We start from the raw sequence: 4,583 nt of genomic DNA on the forward strand, positions 1-4,583 counted from the left end.
GTTACATTTTTGTGTGTGTTGTGTATTATCATTTTAATAATGCATAAAGGGACAAGAATTTGTTATTGACATATGTAGTTGACTTTCAGTACAATAGGCACTGATTAACTGTATATATTTACTTCATGAATATGTCAAACGCTTTGCTAAAGTAAACGTTAAATTCACCTATTGAATCTGTATTATGTATACATCGATAGATAATCGGTTTATTTGGACGTTGCATATTTTCGCATTGTATATATTACCACGTTGATAATGCATAAAGGCCAAGTAGTTGTTACTGACATTTATAGTTAGATTATATTCAGTACAATATGTTACATATCACAGGTTAAAATATCACTGTATATATGTACTTGATGAATAAGTAAAACGCTTCGAAAAAGTAAACAAAAAACTACGTTAAATTCACCTTTTAAATTTGTATGATATATACTTCGATGAACAATCAGTTTATTTGCATGTTGTATATTTGCATTCAGTATGTTCAGTACAATAGGTCTAACAGCTAAAATGTCACTGTATGTACTTGATGAATGTGTAAAACGATTGACAAAATAAAGTTATCGTTATCATCGCCTTTTGACTTTGTAGTGTACTCTTCGAGAGATAGTTATTTGCGTGTTTTACATTATTTATCACTACGTCAATGATACACAAAATGACAAGAAGCTGTCATTGGCATTTTATCATTCCTGTTTGCCTTCAATGATCGGCGAACATATGACATTGTCAGCATGGCACAATGTATAATATTATATGTACGTATCAATATATCTATAGTCTATACAGTATATCTTGAAATACATTGAAATAAGATAAAGTGCGACTGGAAAGGCTATGATTGGGTTATAATCGCCCCCCCCCCCGTTAGGGGAGCATGAAATGTTCCCATTTATGCAAATGAACCTACATACATAAGTCACTCGTTCTCATTGAAATGTCGAAAATGGCATTTTTTTGGTCGAAAAATAAATCGGCTTTATTTCCAGTGAAAACTACCTGGTTGTTTAGGAAAATTCCTCTTTTAACCATAGCCAAAAAATGGCAACTTATTATTTTCGGTCCCATTAGTAATACATTACAGGGCGGGTAACAAACGTTACCGTTACTCTTGGTGGGGAGTTGAACGCAGCAATCCGTTTTTAGATAGCTCTTTTTGATGCCGAGTTATTCGCGTTTAAAGTTAAGCACCGAAAACAGTAACCCAAAATGTGGATTTTTTAAAAGTGTCCGAAATAGGCAAACTATGGTATCATTGGAAAAGTCTCTTGGTGGGGAGTCGAACGCTGCAATCCGTTATTGGATTGCTCTTTTTGTTGGCGAGTTATTCCCAATATTAGCTAAGTCCCCGTAACCGCGACCAAAAATGAAGATTTGTGAAAAGTGTCGGAAATAGGCAAACTATGGTATCATTGGAAAGGTCTCTTGGTGTGGAGTTGAACGCTGCAATCCGTTTTTGGATTGCTCTTTTTGTTGGCGAGTTATTCCCGATATTAGCTAAGTCCCCGTAACCGCGACCAAAAATGAAGATTTGTGAAAAGTGTCCGAAATAGGCAAACTATGGTATCATTGGAAAGGTTTCTTGGTGGGGTGTTGAACGCTGCAATCCGTTTTCAGATAGCTCTTTTTGTTGTCGAGTTATTCGCGTTTAAATTTAAGCACCGACAACAATAACCCAAAAGGGTGGATTTTTTAAAAGTGTCCGAAATAGGCAAACTATGGTATCATTGGAAAGGTCTCTTGCTGGGGATTTGAACTATGCAATCCGTTTTTAGATAACTCTTTTTGTTGTCGAGTTATTCGCGTTTAAAGTGAAGCACCGATAACAGTAACCCAAAATGTGGATTTTTGAAAAGTGTCCGAAATAGGCAAACTATGGTATCATTGGAAAGGTCTCTTGGTGGGAAGTTGAACGCTGCAATCCGTTTTCAGATAGCTGCTTTTTGTTGCCGAGTTATTCGCGTTTAAAGTTAAGCACCGATAACAGTAACCCAAAATGTGGATTTTTTAAAAGTGTCCGAAATAGGCAAACTATGGTATCATTGGAAAGGTATCTTGGTGGGGAGTTGAACGCTGCAATCCGTTTTCAGATAGCTCTTTTTGTTGTCGAGGTATTCCCGTTCTTAGCTAAGTCCCCCTAACCGCGACCCAAAATGTGGATTTTGGAAAAGTGTCCGAAATAGGCAAGCTATGGTATCATTGGAAAGGTCTCTTGGCGGGGAGTTGAATGCTGCAAACCGTTTTCAGGTAGCTTTTTTTGTTGACGAGTTATTCCCGTTCTTAGCTAAGTCCCCCTAACCGCGACCCAAAATGTGGATTTTGGAAAAGTGTCCGAAATAGGCAAACTATGGTATCATTGGAAAGGTATCTTGGTGGGGAGTTGAACGCTGCAATCCGTTTTCAGATAGCTCTTTTAGTTGTCGAGTTATTCCCGTTCTTAGCTAAGTCCCCCTAACCGCGACCCAAAATGTGGATTTTGGAAAAGTGTCCGAAATAGGCAAGCTATGGTATCATTGGAAAGGTCTTTTGGCGGGGAGTTGAACGCTGCAATCCGTTTTCAGATAGCTCTTTTTCTTGTCGAGCTATTCCCGTTCTTAGCTAAGTCCCCCTAACCGCGACCCAAAATATGGATTTTGGAAAAGTCCGTTTTCAGATAGCTCTTTTTGTTGTCGAGCTATTCCCGTTCTTAGCTAAGTCCCCCTAACCGCGACCCAAAATGTGGATTTTGGAAAAGTGTCCAAAATAGGCAAACTATGGTATCGTTGGAAAGGTCTCTTGGTGGGGAGTTGAACGATGCAATCCGTTTTCAGATAGGTCTTTTTGTTGCCGAGTTATTCGCGTTTAAACTTAAGCACCGATAACTGTAACCCAAAATATGGATTTTTTAAAAGTATCCGAAATAGGCAAAATATGGTATCATTTTAAATGTCTCTCGGTGGGGAGTTGAACGCTGCAATCCGTTTTCAGATAGCTCTTTTTGAAAGGTCTCTTGGTGGGAAGTTGAACGCTGCAATCCGTTTTCAGATAGCTCTTTTTGTTGTCGAGTTATTCCCTTTCTTAGCTAAGTCCCCCTAACCGCGACCCAAAATGTGGATTTTGGAAAAGTGTCCGAAATAGGCAAGCTATGGTATCATTGGAAAGGTCTTTTGGCGGGGAGTTGAACGCTGCAATCCGTTTTCAGATAGCTCTTTTTGTTGTCGAGCTTTTCCCGTTCTTAGCTAAGTCCCCCTAACCGCGACCCAAAATGTGGATTTTGGAAAAGTGCCCGAAAAAGGCATACTATGGTATCATTGGGAAGGTCTCTTGGCGGGGAGTTGAACGCTGCAATCCCTTTTCAGATAGCTCTTTTTGTTGTCGAGCTATTCCCGTTCTTAGCTAAGTCCCCCTAACCGCGACCCAAAATGTGAATTTTGGAAAAGTGCCCGAAAAAGGCATACTATGGTATCATTGGGAAGGTCTCTTGGCGGGGAGTTGAACGCTGCAATCCCTTTTCAGATAGCTCTTTTTGTTGTCGAGCTATTCCCGTTCTTAGCTAAGTCCCCCTAACCGCGACCCAAAATGTGGATTTTGGAAAAGTGTCCGAAATAGGCAAACTATGGTATCATTGGAAAGGTATCTTGGTGGGGAGTTGAATGCTGCAAACCGTTTTCAGGTAGCTCTTTTTGTTGTCGAGCTATTATCGTTCATAGCTAAGTCCCCCTAACCGCGACCCAAAATGTGGATTTTGGAAAAGTGTCCGAAAAAGGCATACTATGGTATCATTGGGGAGGTATCTTGGCGGGGAGTTGAACGCTGCAATCCGTTTTCAGATAGCTCTTTTTGTTGTCGAGCTATTACCGTTCATAGCTAAGTCCCCCTAACCGCGACCCAAAATGTGGATTTTGGAAAAGTGTCCGAAATAGGCAAACTATGGTATCATTGGAAAGGTCTTTTGGCGGGGAGTTGAACGCTGCAATCCGTTTTCAGATAGCTCTTTTTGTTGTCGAGTTATTCCCGTTCTTAGCTAAGTCCCCCTAACCGCGACCCAAAATGTGGATTTTGGAAAAGTGTCCGAAATAGGCAAACTATGGTATCATTAGAAGGGTCTCTTGGTGGGGATTGAACGCTGCAAACCGTTCTCGGATCGCTATTTTTGTTGTCGAGTTATTCCCGTTCCTAATTAAGTCCCAGAAAGCGACGCACAATGTGGATTTTGGAATAGTGTTCGAAATACCAGTAGGCAAACTATGGTATCATTGGAAATGTCTCTTGGTGGGGAGTTGAACGCTGCAATCCGTTTTTAGATAGCTCTTTTTTTTGGCCGATATATTCGCGTTTAAATTTAAGCAGCGATAACAGTAACCCAAAAGTTGGAATTTGTAAAAATGTCCGAAATAGGCAAACTATGGTATCATTGGAAAGGTATCTTGCCGGGGAGTTGAACGCTGCAATCCGTTTTCAGATAGCTCTTTTTGTTGTCGAGCTTTTCCCGTTCTTAGCTAAGTCCCCCTAACCGCGACCCAAAATGTGGATTTTGGAAAAGTGTCCGAAAAAGGCATACTATGTATCATTGAAAGTATCTTGGTGGTAGTGAATGC

The sequence above is a fragment of the Branchiostoma floridae genome, chromosome 17 (assembly GCF_000003815.2).
Source record: "Branchiostoma floridae strain S238N-H82 chromosome 17, Bfl_VNyyK, whole genome shotgun sequence".
NCBI classification, from domain to species: Eukaryota; Metazoa; Chordata; class Leptocardii; order Amphioxiformes; family Branchiostomatidae; genus Branchiostoma; species Branchiostoma floridae.